Here is a 16195-nt window from a genome sequence, read left to right as displayed (position 1 = left end):
GGGGGGGGATATGTATGAAGTTTGTCCTGATGAGTTAGATGTTTCATGAGGGAGAGCTTAATAAAACTTGGAGAGCCGAAGAATTATCAAAAGCAATCTCTAACCAGAAGCAACTGACTTCAAATTGTGGCAATAGCACAGAGTTAAGAGAGATAAAAATATTTGCCTTTAAAAGGAGTGAGGGGTGGAGAAAGGGTCTGGAATTTTATAACTCAGCTTTGTGATGATTTAAAGTTATTGAAATAAATGCATTTATTTAGGAGCACCTAGATGGAAAAAATATGATAAGAAACAGGAACATGGAATTGTCAAGAACAGATCAGGTCAAAATAATCTACTTTCCCTCTTTGAAAAGAAATGGACATCATGAAAAGTGGGAAGTAGATGTGATCTACCTCGACTTTAGTAAGATTTTTGACATTTTTCTATAAGGTGTTCTCATGAAGAAACTCATTAGTCTGGTCTAGCTGAAACTGCTAAAGGGAGGATGCATAAATATTCAGAAAATGTAATTAAACAGGTACTCAAAAAGTAGTTCTCAAGAATGTGCTGACAAACAGGAATAGTTACATGCATGAGGTTTCATAGAAATCTGTCCTGGGCTTGGTACCATTCTGTATTTTCATGAATGACTTGAATCATAAAGAGCAAACATGCTTGTGAAATTCACACATGACACTACACTAGCAGGCTCTTTGGGGGCCAGGAGAAGACTTTAAAATGATCTTGATAAATTTAAGAAATGGTCTGAAAGCAATTAGGTGAAATTCAATAAAGGCAAGTACAAAGACTTAGACTCGGGAAGGGAAAAATCTATCACACAAAGACAAAATAAATGCCGGAATGTCTCTTTCTAAAAATAAGACCATTTTTGAAGTGGAAACAACTCAAAATTGTAGCCCAATTTTCATGAATCCCGAGAGCAACAAGAGTGTCAGGTAATGAATGGGCACTCCTCTAAGACCTTAGCCTTAACTTTTCACCTACATGAAAGATCACAGAGGTTCTCGTATTTCCATTTCCTAAAAGATGGGGAAGAGGCAATAGGCTGGCGTTGTTCTCCCCTGATGCTGGGACTCTTCCTTACTGTGATACTGCTATAAGTTAAGTTGTATTTCGAAACTCTAGGAGGAAAGAATGAGGAAAAATATATGCCTTTTGTTTTCTTCATAAATATCAGTACATCAATATCAATATGAAGAGGCTCTCTATTTTCCTGGATGATAATATCCTGCCTGGCCACATGGAGTTAAATCAAAGCAGGCTGTTAGTGAGAAGCTAGCAGGAAATGAAACAATGTAAAGCTGTAAGTATAAATGTATAAGGTCCCATCACGGAGAAGATCAAGAGTCCCTGAGAAAGCAAGGTGAATCGATCAGTGAGAAAATGGCCCTTTCCATGTCTTTGAGTGCACACCAGGTTTGTAACCAGAGGGAGATTTTGTTTCCTGATGGGGAGGCGTGATGGCTATCACAAAAAAAATGTCAGACGACAGCTCTGTCACGGGTTATTCTGCAGCAGTCCCATCATGGGGTCAAAGGAGGCTCTGCAGAGAGACCTGGACAGGCTGGAGCCATGGGCTGAGCCCAACTGGAGGAGTTTCACTAAGGGCAAATGCCGGGGGCTGCCCTTGGGCCACAGCAACCCCCAGCAGCGCTACAGGCTTGGGGAGGAGTGGCTGGAGAGCTGCCAGTCAGAGAGGGACCTGGGGGTGCTGACTGACAGCCGGCTGAACAGGAGCCAGCAGTGTGCCCAGGGGGCCAAGAAGGCCAATGGCATCCTGGCTTGTGTCAGCAATAGCGTGGCCAGCAGGGACAGGGAAGGGATCTGACCCCTGTCCTCGGCACTGGTGAGGCCGCCCCTCGATTCCTGTGTTCAGTTTTGGGCCCCTCACTACAAAAAGGACATTGAATGACTCGAGCGTGTCCAGAGAAGGGCAACGGAGCTGGTGCAGGGTCTGGAGCACAGGTCGTACAGGGAGCGGCTGAGGGAACTGGGGGGGGTTTAGTCTGGAGAAGAGGAGGCTGAGGGGAGACCTCATCACCCTCTACAGCTGCCTGAAAGGAGGGTGCAGAGAGCTGGGGATGAGTCTCTTTAACCAAGTAACAAGTGATAGGACAAAAGGGAATGGCCTCAAATTGCATCAGGGAAGGTTTCGACTGGATATTAGGAAGCATTTCTTTCCAGAATGGGTTTTTAGGGGTTGGAATGGGCTGCCCAGGGAGGTGGTGGAGTCCCCATCCCTGGAGGTGTTTTAAGAGTTGGGTTGACATAACGCTGAGGGATATGGTGTAGCTGCCAACAGTCAGTGTTAGGATAACAGTTGGAGTGGATGATCTTCAAGGTGTTTTCCAACCTTGACGATTCTGTGATTCTGAGAGCAACAGGCCAGGAGGATGCTGGTGTGGAAGTCAGTGTGAGAAAGGGCATCTGGAAAGAGCTGCTGCAGGATAGGCTCCCACCTGGGGAGGGCAAGCGGCTGCCTGCCCTTTGCCTGTGCAGCAAGGAGGCAGGAGCTGGTGCTCTTGCCTTTGCTGCTCTGCAGCCCTGTGAGGATGAAGAGATGAAGCTTTGTTTTAACGATGTTAATGATCCTGACTCCCTCAGGCCTGTTTACAGTGACAACATTTTACATATCCTAGCTAAAGCTAACTTGACTTTTAGAGCAGTTGCCACTAACGTGGCTCCTCTGGTTAGCACAGTGGGTTTGTTCACCAGGGAGTGATACAGGAGGCTTTCCTCACCCAGCAGGATGCGCTGCCCATACCTTCCTCCACTCCCCAGAAAGTGGTGACCTCTGCTTCCTCCACTTTGGGTAGTGGGGCTCTGCATCTGCTGTAGTTAAAAAAAAAAAAAAAAAAAAAAGAGTTAAGTGGGTGTAGGATAAAGCATGTCCTACACAAACCGGCTGAAGACTACGCAGGAAGAGAGAAAGGGAGAGATGGTGCAGCACTGGAAAAACTGAGCAAGTGGTAAATGTTCTCCCTTTTAGTAAGTGAGTAAGCAATAAAAGAAAATAAATACAAATTCACTGTTTTAACTCAGAGCCAGCTGTTACTGTCTTCAGCGTGCAGGCTGTTCCTGGGCACTGCAGCCTCCAACATCATGCAGTTTTAATGATGTCTCTACAGGCACACGGACAAATCTTGAGGAGATCAGTAGTTTTATACAGGAGGACACATGGGTTGCTACTGTCTCCTTTGTAAGCTTTAAGAAATTGATGGCAGTTTTGCAAACAAGCTAAAGATAATATTAATTTGACACTTAGAGCCAATCAGCAAGTAACGCCCTCTCTCACAAGGATGGCAGTTGATTACAATAAATGCTTTCATCAGAAGTCCAAACAATTTCAGTATTAAATCCAACTACTCTTCAACAAATTACACTTTTTTCTCCTTGTCATTATGCTGTAATGGCAAAATATTTTACCTTTTATGAATTTCTCTGTGTTTGATGACATTATCAGTCCCATCAAGGCTATCAGCTGCCACCCAGAGAGAACCAGGTTCATGACAACACAACTGGCTGATATAAATGAATTGTGGCTGTGCAGTGAGAAGTGACAGTATTAAATCAGTATTTGATGTCTGAAGAGCGAAGCTATTTCCAGAGGAAGCCATTCCTCTGCAGAAGTGTTTAAATGTAATTCAAGCATTTAGGATTTCATGGATGGGTGATTTTCACTCTGTCCGTATTTACCTTCTATCCTGTTGATACCAGCTGAAGAAGGAGATTGTTGCTGTCAGCTCTGACATTTCAAAGTGCCTTTGGAGAGGGAAACATCGCCTATGGCTCGTATGTTTGCTGCCAGCCTCCCACGGCCCTGTGCACCAGCATGGCAGGTAACAGGGACACCTGCACCTATGGCTGGGCTTTCCTCGCTGTCAGCAAATGTTGCAGGGGTGGAGCTGAGGCCATCAAGCAAGAACCACAAGGCTGTAGTGATGCTTGTAACCTGGCAAAGAGACGCTGCGGATTCATATGACATAAAGGGAGTACATTTTACTTGCAGTTGTGGGTAGGACAGCACTGCAAAGCAAACACCAGCCTTTCTTCTTATAACATCCTTTTCTATGGCCAGGTTTTCTGGATTTCCACCATAAACACAAATATATGGCCCCTGCTAGCTGCAAGATGTGAGAAATCCAAGTGTGCGAGTCAAGCAGAGCTTATCAAATGCTATGGGATGCAGGTTTCTTAAATTTTCCAGCTGAGATCATGGTTGTATTCGAGGACAATGCTGTCCCTGGAGATATGGCACTTCAGGCTGCTGTGCCTTTGCTCACCAACTCTGAAGGAAAAAGGATAAATTAATCACTTCTGTGCTGAGGGTGTGTTCAGTGATCTACCTAGCTTGGAAGGTGTTTACTAAAAGTCTCTGTTCTACAAATGTTTCTTGATACATTACTGTGACATTATTCTGACAGAACATGTTGGCTTCCTATCAGTTAGATAGAAAGAGAAAAGCATCCTAAACCAGGCTCTTAACTCTAGATTCAATTCTGTCTTTGAGGAGCAAGTAATTACAACAGCTTCTGCTTTTATTTACTCAGGTGTAAATCAGTTGCAGTCAATGGAGCTTTATGTAAGGAAAAATGTCACAAGTGAGACCAAACAGATCAGATAATCCCTTAGTGTCCCTGCTGACAGAGTGAGGTCAACATTTGCTTTAGCCCTTGCACCATACAAACTGCAAAGTAGCATAATCTTTTTTCCTCCTGCAAAGTGCATCCACGTGGCAAGACGCTGAGTACATCAAAGTCATTCTCAATGTTCCTTTCCTTCTGTGTTCTTCCGCTTCTCTGTCTCTCACCTTCCTGTCCCGAGAAGACTTTTCGACAAGTGTAAATGTCGAATTGTATCTGAAACTGAGACTGTGATTTTGAAGTAACTGCTTTTGCCTGTATGAAATTGCTAAGTACCACTGGTCAGCTGGAGAGCCAGGGGGAATGTCAGTATTTGTTGGTGTATACCTTACAAATCACAAAGTAACTCAGAGCTGTGAGACTGTGTATATGCCTACACTACATAGGTGAATGTTGCTGCTGAGATCCCTGCACTCCCTTGCTCTGCTTACCCCTGGAGGTACCTAGTACAACTTTCCACTCCTTAGTGTGGATAGACATCCTTTTCAGGATCCAACTGTGTTGATGGAAAAGATGCTCCTGGCAGGTCTCCACATTCTTCATCCCCACAGCTTGCTCCTGGGGATGCAAGTGGAAGTGCTTTTAGCCTACCCCAGCATTGGCTCAGACTGGCAATTTTAAGTCACCCAGGATGATTTGGACTGTAGGAGTCACCCAGGGTGGACTTGCCTGTTTGGAGGGACCAGGATGCTCACATCCCCTTTGGTGCTAACAGAAGGAAGGACTGCAATCACATCTGCACCCAGAGAGGCAAGTTGCATGCAACCTTGAATCTGAACAAGTGCACTAGCTTAATGGAATCCATATAAAGCTGCCGTGATTAAGTTTATGCATCTCTGTACCTGCAGAGTAGCCGTGACATCTCACCTGGGCTTGTTACAGTTGCATTAAATTGGATTTGAAGCACATGAGAAAAGAACTTTCGCCTTCCTTGCACTGGCATGTTTGGACACTTCACTAGCAACTGAGCCCAACATGCATGTTGTTTGTTGGCCTTGCAACTGGAAGGAGACACCGGTGGGATGGTTTACACTAGGAAATTACATCATGTTAGAACATGTTGCTTGAGACTCCTGGTGGCTACCACAGTGTGATTTCCCATCATAAACAAGGCCTGTGAGACAGCTGTTGGGAGGCTGAGCACCAGTGGACTGGGCTGATCCTGCTCTTGTCTGAGCTCCCTGGGCAGTGGGCGACTCAACCACACACCACAGGGGCTGCCAGCTGGGGCAGGGCTGAGCCCCAGCCCTCAGCATCATTCCAATGGTATGGTGCAGGCACGCTGCGTAGTTTTGCTTGCTGGCTGCAAGTGCCAACAAGCTGCTTTTTTTTTTTTTTTAATGGTCTTCAGAGAACTAGATCATGCTGCTTTTTTTTTTTCTTTTTACATCTCAAAACAAGCAAAATCTCTGCTCTTTTCCTAATAACTTTGGCAGGCTGTGACCAAGATCAGAATAGTGTCAATTAATAGGCTGTGTATGCTCAGTTCTGTGAGTGAATGGGCAGTCAGTGCTTTTAGGCAAGGAAAAAAATGGCAAAACATTTTGCAGGCTTCGAGGCTCCGCTATTTAAAATCTAGTTGCTTCAAAAGGCAAGGGTTCACTGGCTCTCTGCCATTAGGCAGCTACAAAGAAAGAAAAAATAACACCTACAAGACCTGTTAATTTTAAATTTTAATGGGATCCTATGGTTTAATTATGTATAAGGAAAGTTTAAATACCAAAGGATAATTGGTTGTATTTCAGATTAGGTTAATTATTTCCAGGTCATGCTGAAGTATTCAGTTCTCTGCTCATATCTCTTCAGTCACCCTGTGCACACGCTGCATCCCTTTACGCAGGGCCTTGATGAGGAGTGGTGGTCATGAGATTTCTCACACCAGATTCTTAAGAAAACTTGAAGTAACATGTTATTTTTGCATACTGTAGTGTTTGCATATTTTATAGGGTGAAATAGGAGATTTTTACATCAAGATAAGAGTAACTGTAAGCAGAAAAAGCTATAAAACTAACCCAGAAAAAAAAAAGTTTTTAAAAAAATCTTCAGCCAGATCAGCTCATGTCTCTGATTTTCCACAGGGTTGCAGGATAGCAAGAGCTGAAATGAGAGGAGGGAAGGAGAGTGCAACCAGGGCCAGGGCAAGAGGGATCTGGAGAAAAGGAAAATCTCTTCCAGTAGTAGTCCCTGTTAGATTGCTGTAAGTCATCTCTGAAACCTCAGGATCAGTCACATCTTCTAGAATCAACTTTTGTTCTATAATGAAGTTTAGATAATTGAGAGATGAGCAGAGGAAACCTGGATTACCTTTGGAATTGAGACATTTCAAACATTTAATGGTGGTAAATCAGGAACAGACCTTGACATCTGAGATGGCAGGAAGACTACTTTGGACAGAGGGCTCTCTTGCAGTGCAACACCATCCCTGGGCTTGCTTCCTAAACATAGAATCATAAAACAGTTTGGGTTGGAAAGGATCTTTAAAGGTATCTAGTACAACTCCTCTGCAGTAAGCAGAGATGTCTTACACTAGATCAGGTTGCTCAGAACCCCATCCAACTTGTCCCTGTATGTTTATAGGTGTGGAGCATCTGCCACCTCTGGACAGCCTGTTCCAGTGTTTCACCACCCTCATCATAAAAAATTTCTTCCATGCATCTAGTCTAAATCTACCTTGTTTTAGTTTAAAGCCATTACCCCTCGTACCCTTGCAGTAGGCCCTGCTAAAATGTTTATCGCCATCTTTCTTACAAGCCCCCTTTAAGTACTGAAAGGCTGCAATAAAGTATCCCTGTATCCTTCTCCGTACTGAATAATGCCAACTCTTTCAGCCTGTTCTCCTAAGGGAGGTGCTCCAGCCCTCCTCTGGACTTGCTGTAACATGTCCATGACCTTCTTATTCTGGGGACTCCAGCACTGTACGCAATACTCCAGGTGGGGTCTCACGAGAGCAGAGGTAGAGGGAGAGAATCACCTCCTTTGACCTGCTGATCACACTTCTTTTGATGCAGCCCAGGATACAGCTGGCTTTCTGGGCTTCAGGAGAACATTTCCATCTCATGTCCAGCTTTTTATCCACCAGTACCCTAAAGTCCATCTTGGCAGGGCTGCCCTCAATTCCTTTGTCCTCCAGACTGTACTTGACCTTGACCTTGACCTTGTTGACTTGCACTTGACCTTGTTGAACCTCCTGAGGTTCACATGGGCCCACTTCTCAAGCTTGTCCAGGTCCCTCTGGATGGCATCCCTTCCCTCAGGCATGTCAACTGCACCACTCAGCTTGGTGTGACCTGCAAACTTGATGAGGGTGCATGATCCCACTGTCTATGTCATTGATGAAGATATTATACAGTACTGGTCCCAGTACAGACCCCTGAGGGACACCATTTGTCACTGATCTCCATCTGGACATTGAGCTGTTGACCACTATCCTCTGGATGTGACCATCCAACCAATTCCTCATCCACTGAATAGTCCACCCATCAAATCCATAACTCTCCAATTTAGAGAGAAGGAAGTTGTGGGGGACCATGTCAAAGGCCTTACATAAGTCCATATAGATGACATCGGTAACTCTTCCCTTGTTTACTGATATAGTCGCTCCATCATAGAAGGCTACTGGGTTAGTCAGGCAAGACTTGTCCTTGGTGAAGCCATGCTGGCTGTCTCAAATCTCCTCCCCGTGCCTTAGCATAGCTTCTAGGAGGATCTCTTCCATGATCATCCCGGGCACAGAGGTGAGGCTGACAGGTCAATAGTTTCCAGGGTCCTCCTTTCTGCACTTTTTAAAAATGGGTGTAATGTTTCTCTTTTTCCAGTCTCCGGGGACTTCACCTGACTGCCATGACTTTTCAAATGTCATGGAGAGCGGCTTGGCAACTACATCAGCCAATCCAATAACATCTCTGTTATTTAACTCTACACTGCCGCACTAATGGTCCTGTGGAAAGCAGACAGTGAATTCAGAGCCTTTGGTTTGGATGAAGTGCCTCAAAGTGATAAGTTTTTCAATATGACATGTACAACGCTCCTACAAAGCCAGGTCCCAACAGCACTGCTATATGAACTACCCAAAATGAAAGCCTATGAAACCTGTAGTCACTGCAAAGTCTTTGTCTATCTTTATGTTCCACTGGATAAATCGGAAGAATAAACTGTGGCTAAGAGTTTAGGCCTTGTAGGGCTAAAATACTTGAGCCATCCCTAGAGGAGCTTTCTCTTTACTTAATTAAAAAACACCTCCCTTTCAATTCCTGTGTATTTTTCCCTTGTGATTAGTATCGTACACAATTTTACTGAGAAGCAGCTCACAACAAGCCACTTCAAAGATAACACTACATTTGCAAAGAAAGGAATTTCTCTCTGACAGTTCAGCAGCACCAGCATGTGCTGGAAAATAAGCATGCACACCACGAGAGAGTATGCTACACATGGGGAATCCTAAACAAACAAACTGCTTATAATGTGACCGCACGCAGAGATCTAACATGATTTCAAAGGAGCCGTTTTAAGTTCCTCGGAGCATTGTATCAAACTGAACAGAGCAAGGAGAAATTACTCTTGGTCTTCATGTGAAAATCATTATTAGGTGAAAGAATTATCATTTTGTCATGTTTATATAGAGGAGACTTGGTCTGTGCAAGGGAATTGTAGGTGCTATCAGAATGGAAATTTTTAATGATATCAGACACCAAATACACCCTTCTTTGTTGAAAATATGGGGATTAGAGGAATCTGTATTCATAGTTTCAGACAACATAAAATTGAGCTATGGTACTGAACTAATTTATTGCAAAAGCTTGATATGTGCAACATGCTTTTTAAAACCACTGCTGTATCTACACAGGGAACACTTGCAAGCCATACCTGAGGCTGCTGGGTGATCTATGGGTGATCTAGAGGCTGAAATGCCTGGCCAATATGTTTTCCACTGAGATTTTTCAAATGAAAAATTTGCTCTTTTTCATTCTTTTTTGTCTTTTCTGTGGCAAGATGTTCCTTCCTGGACAATTTTCAAGTGTTCATTTGGAAACCTGAGACAGAGCTGTGCCTTTTATTAGGTTTAATTAAAAAATAAAAGAGCACCACTGAAAAAAAAAACCAAACCCAAAAAAACCCCAACCATTTTCCAAGCAGCTCTATCAGTGCTATAACTGCTAATGGTAGGAAATTCCCATTCAGTGATACATAAGGCAAAATTAACTAAAGGTTATTTTAGACCACTTTGACCTGAATGTCTGTGTAGTGCAAAACCAATTAAAGTTGAGTCCAACCCAGCAGCCTGCTGCCCCTACCCCCTGCACTGTACAGTTCTGCAGTGTGCCAGGCGGCCTCCTCAGCAGGCTGTAGCAGAAGTTGCTGTGCAGCAATCCCAACCAAAACCTGAAATACAGTGTCCCAAACCCCTTTTCCCTCCTGGCATCAGGGATAGGCATGCATATCTGGACTGGGAATGGCTGTGACACTGGCGCAGTGCTTGCCTGTCCATTGGGATTTCTCATCTCCCAAGGTAATCCTGAGATATTTTTAGAAAAAAAATAGATATTTTTTTTCTTCTTCTTTTTAGTAGTCTTTGTCTACACTTGGATTTTCAAAAGTAGCAAACACAGGAGCTGTACAGGTTAAATAAATGCAATCTCAGAAGTCCACCTCAGGCTTAATGGCATAATCCCTACTTCATCATTCCCACATTCCAGGACAGAGCGGAAAAGGGAGGATGTACACATACAAAAGATTCATCCTGAAGGATAACATAAAAATAGAAAAGACAGGGGGATGAGACAAGACTTCACAGAAATGGCAAACACAGCTTGCATCCAATGTAAAAAGTTAAGGGAAACCTGTTATATCCTTCAAACTCCAAAATACCATTTCTCACAGAGAATCTAAATAACCCTCTAGGAAAAAGGGAAAAAATAAAACCTCCTCAAAATGTCAAAGACCTAAAATCCCCTCAGGCTTACAGTTTCTATCTGTATCTCAGCTATTTATAAAGCCAATCTCCACGGTTTCTGTCATACATTTCAGCTACACATGCCCTGAGCTAGTGAATACAAACCTGATCTATATAACCATGGTAATAAGTGAAGATATCTGTGCACACTCTAAACCCTGCTTATTTAAATAACAGGAATTGCTGCATTTGATTTATAAAGAGATGAGTAGGTTTCTGCATAAAACTCTGCTAATAGTTGAAAAAACCTGTTCCACTATGGGTTGAAAATGGGCTCTCCCCACCCACACATGCATCTGGGATTTGATCACCGGCCTTTAGGAGAAACACACAGAACCTATTCAGCCTAGGAAACTATATTACAGGTCAAAGGAAAACCTTGCAGGCTTGAGATTTAGGTGGAATCCATTTATTCCACATGTGCAAAGACTGGATGAGTAATTGGAGGATCCCCAACAACCAAACTGAAACCTCTCCATGTGTTACACACATAAGCCACTCTTGATTGAAGTCTTGTAAATTGTTTTCTTAGATAATATGTTTCCTTGTCTGGTATAGCTTGATTTCAATTTATACTGTTCTTTTTTTCTTTCTATCATAAACAGTCTGTAAACTCTATCTCAAATGGCTTTCTAATAATAAAAAAGTATTTTCAGAAGAAAGATCAGTTCCTCATGTCTAAGTTGAAAAAGGGACACTGTCATGGAGTCTGAGGTAAAAAAAAATAAATCTATTCATCTTAAAATTACTATAATATGGTAAAAAAATATAATAAATATAGGAAGGAATGTTCTACAGACTCTAAATAAGGAACCAAATTTCTGGCAAGACAAAAAATACTTTCCCCAAAGGAAGTTAAAACTCATGGAGTGTCCCTGATGGACATATTTTCTATATGAATTGTTTTTAAGAACTTGAATACATATTCTAACAAAAATGTCTATGTCTAGAAAAAAAAAATCATGGCAAAATATGTATTTTCTTCACTAATGAAGTTAGCTGCTTCATCAGTGAAGTACTTAAAATCCATCATTTATGTGAAGAAAATGTATAACATCCCCCAACAGTTACCCCTGCAAAGTCCTGTTTACTTACACCATGATAGTATTCTTCACCAAAGCAAACACCTGCACTTCTGCAGCAAATGCTTCAGGGATCTCTACTTGTTCTTTCAGGAAACATCTGTGTCAATACTTCCCGGTGAAGATGTCTGCAAAAGAAATCCATCACCATGTTCTTGATTTATTATTATTTACTGTTGTGCTGTCCAAACGATCCCTAGATTTTATCCCCATCTCTGAAGATCTGTATAGGATTTGTTTGCTTTAGGTTTTACAAGGAAGGTTTTACAAGGATGAAAGTGGCATTTCCAAAACTCTGTAGTGAGTACTGCTGTAGTTAAAGCAAAAAACATTGGACTTTGATATCTTTGACATTTATAAAAGCTAGTTTATAATCGGGATATCTTATCTGTTCTTAGAAGGCAAAATGGTACATTTATGAAAACTGAACTTCTAAGGAAATAAACCTATTGATTCTTAATTTAAACACAAGGGCATAAAAAGTTTTTGTCCTTTGTAATGTGAAGAAAGCTTGTTTCCAGCTCTCTAAATATTTTAACAGGCAATATTGTGTATATACAAGCTTTGTGATATCAATTGACTGATTATTAAAGGTATTTGAGCTCTTCCTTTGCTCCCAGCACACTCACACACAGAGAAATATAGGTGATATTCATGTTAACAATTTTTTTCTTGCAGAAAAGAAACCAGTGTGCTCTCAGTCCAGTTATGCTGGAGGTTGACTCAGGTTATTTTAGATTTTATGTTTAATATTGCAGGTATTTTCCAGATTTACCAAAACACCATAATTTTTATTTTGAAACAACTTTTTTTTTTTTTCCAAACAGATCCATTCCAGATCGGACCTTATCATACTCTGTTTCAGTTCACTGCCACCATATGTAAGTGTTGTCAAGGCTGTAATACAGAAAGTATCTGGCTCCAGTGCTGGTTTCACTGTGGTTTTGGAATACAGTTTTTATAATATGCAGTTTCCTTCCTCTGAAGTCAATGGACTATTCAGTGGAATAAGGTTTCTGAGGCACAGGTCACATCTTCAAAGGCACATAGGCACCCAAATCCTGTTTAAGGAATTCCAGTGATTTGAAGCAAGGTGCCTGCCTTATCCTTTGCAAAGCCAGGGGGATTCCTGAAACCATAGCTAGAACCAGGTTAAACAGATACTCAGGTGGTCCCCAGATGATCTCATGACTACTCGTTCCCTTACAGCTAGGCCACTAACACAAGACATGCCCTTCTTTAGGTGAGACTCAGCTGATGCAGAGCCATCCTCAGATTGTTCCAATTCATGCTGTGAAAGACATTGAAAGACCTGATGGATTTTTTGCCCTTGGATTGCTCGAGTTTCCATGATGTTACTGCATGCACACATGCAGTGATTTTGCTGCACAGATGGTCTTCACACACATGCCTCTGGCACGGATATCTGATGCTTCTGGGATGCACCAGACTGGCTGAGCCGGGGCAGAGCAGCTGAATAGCATGTAGGCAATGTCATCGATAGTGTCCAGAAGCACTGTGCTTTCTGTGTCTCCTCTAAAGCTGCCCCAAAGCATCAGATCTGCTGAGTTGGTGTCTGGTGACAACAGCACATGCCTCCAGCAGAATTTATCTGCTGCAGCACAGTAGCCACGGCTGTGAAGTCTGGAAGGGTGCCAGTGCACTCGGAGCTATTGTACTGCACCTTCAACCAAAGCTGCTGTACACCCAGAAAGTCAGAAAAACACAGCAAAATACCCCAAACTAAATCAAATCTCTAAGAGTGAAAAAGAGGACATGCTAAAGAGCTCAGCTATAAGAGGACATGTGCTAGAGAGCTCAACTGTATAGCATTTTGCATCCCAGCTGCAATGGAACATCACCTTCCTCAGCCACCCCTTGGGGTCTGGCTATCTTATTTGGACTTGTGCTTTCTGATAGATCAGTGTTCTCTGATTTCTTGGGATGTGTGTGGACAATGGCAGATTTAGGTCAAAATTTACAGTGGCAGAATAATGGTTACAACTCTGTACATGTTGATTGAGAAAAACAGTTTTGAAGGGCCCTTCAGGCCATGGCTACACTATAAAGTCTTGTTGCTTTAGCAGTTTTAAAAGGTGCATATGACTGGAGGAAGAGGAAAATGTACAATGTGTGTACAAAATTTAAATCATCAAGCTATGAGGATGTTTGGTTGTGTTGCAGGTCCTGACACAAGGCAGTTAATAAGATGCAGGGAAGAAGCCTGGCTGAAGGTTCCCAAAGGTTTGCCCTTACTATAAGAACTGTGTGGTTGATTTTAATAGGAGAAAATAGAGCCATTGTATGCATAGATTATAGTTTAAAACTATGTATATAGTTTAAACCCTGTTTTGAGCAGGTATTAAACTGGGTGATCCAAAGGACAGCTTTGGCTTTCTGGCATTTGCCAGGAAAGAGTATATCAGGAAAAAAAAATCACACCACCATTTTCCTGTTACTCATATTTTTTCCCCTACATCATCACCAACCTCTCTCTGTGCCCACCTCCTTGGTGAGTTCTCACGTCCCTACATAATCAGAGCAGATACTTCTGCAGGTGTATGTTCCCTAACTACACATACAAAAAGCAGGTCTCTGGATCCCCATCAAGTTACCCCTGCCTTGCCCTGGATCCAAGGGAGATGCAGGTCTTTGGACCTGTGCTGGGAAACCCCAGGGAGTTGTAGACTGGGCACAGGGTGATCCAGGCCTCTTACAGGTCTGTGGATGGGGAAAAGGGGTGAAGGGAGGGTAGATGGACACCCCCACAAGGATGCAAGAATTGAACAGATATTCAAGCAAAACATCACATAATCACAGAATCGTCTAGGTTGGGAAAGACCTTGAAGATCATCCAGTCCAACCATTAACCTAACATTGACAGTTCCCGACTACACCAGATCCCGCAGTGCTATGTCGACCCTACTCTTGAACACCTCCAGGGATGGGGACTCCACCACCTCCCTGGGCAGCCCATTCCAACACCTAACAACCAGTTCTGGAAAGAAATGCTTCCTAATATCCAGTCTAAACCTTACATGATGCAACTTGAGGCCATTCCCTCTTGTCCTATCACTTGTTACTTGGTTAAAGAGACTCATCCCCAGCTCTCTGCAACCTCCTTTCAGGGAGCTGTAGAGGGCGATGAGGTCTCCCCTCAGCCTCCTCTTCTCCAGACTGAACACCGCCAGTTACCTCAGCCGCTCCTCGTACGAAACGTGCTCCAGACCCTGCACCAGCTTCATTGCCCTTCTTTGGAGATGCTCAAGTAATAATAAATAATAATAATTAAAGAAAAAACCTCACAGGCAATTTCTTCCAGCTGACCTCTGCCATAATTTTTCCCACAGAAAAGCTGATCTGGTACATCATTTCCATGGGACAGAAGGCTGTTTTACCACTGCTCACTTCTCAGAGGTCTTAGACACTTGCTTTTAATCATATAGTGTATGCTGACATCTGGTGGCATTCAGTAACTAAACCTTCATTAAACAAATAAGTTTATTTTTTTAAGAAGTGTGCATTCTTATTTTCCCTTAGTTGGGTCCAGAAACAGGATTCCTCCCAGACCACTTCAGACTGGGGATTAGTCTAACGCACACATTCCTGTGTGAGACACTTACATGGGCACTGGCCTCCAGACAAGGAAAGGATGGTCAGCAAAGGGAGCTGAGTCTGTTCAGACACAGTCATTCCAGCACAAAATGGAACAAACAGCATCTTACCATTCCCCATTCTGAACACAGAGAATCACTGCACTAAAAAGGAGTGATGCAAAACTACCAAGGGCTTTAGCAGGAACAGAGCCACTGTAAAGTCTTAGATGGTAACACTTCCGTAATTTATTTTATCTTTATTTCAAATTGGAGAAAAAGAAGCAAAATGGCAAGTATGAATAGCAAGTAAGATGTACCAAAACCTTGTTTCATGGCAAGTGAGAATAAGTAGCATGAAGTCAGCTGTCATGATTTGAAAGATATCCATGATGTAGTTGTTCCATTAAAATTTGGATTAAAATCATGTTTAAATTCCATTTCCTCCAGTCCTTATCCTGCTTTTGATTAGTTTTAAGAGCAGTTGATGGTCTTGTGATTTGAAGATTTTGCATTTTAAATTTTGTGTATATGGTCTGGAATTTATGTGAAATTGTGGGTTTGATCTTTGACCTCTGTTTACTACAGTCCTGATTTGGCACTAATTTGATAGCAAGCCATAAGGTCCTACTGTAAACAAGCTGCTCACTTTACATAGCTATGTTTGGCTCCTAAATGAAGAAGTATGTGTGGAATATACTTTAGGTACTGTAGCCTCCTAAAGAAATAATAAAAACCACATCACTGCTTAGCACTCCAGGTAACGTTTACATTTGGAGAAAATGTGAAAGTTGCATGCTTAATAGAGAGAAAATGCAATTCTTATCCATCTTAGATTTGTTTGTTTAAAATTGTTCTTAAACTGAGAGCTCAGGCCGTCTCTTTTGAAGTCAATGGGAACTTTGCCATTGATTTTAAAAATAT

The sequence above is a fragment of the Athene cunicularia genome, assembly GCF_003259725.1.
Source record: "Athene cunicularia isolate RWA chromosome 2 unlocalized genomic scaffold, athCun1 chr2_part1, whole genome shotgun sequence".
Classification (NCBI taxonomy): Eukaryota; Metazoa; Chordata; class Aves; order Strigiformes; family Strigidae; genus Athene; species Athene cunicularia.
The sequence above is the reverse complement of the archived record's forward strand: the minus strand, read 5'-3'. Positions refer to the sequence as shown.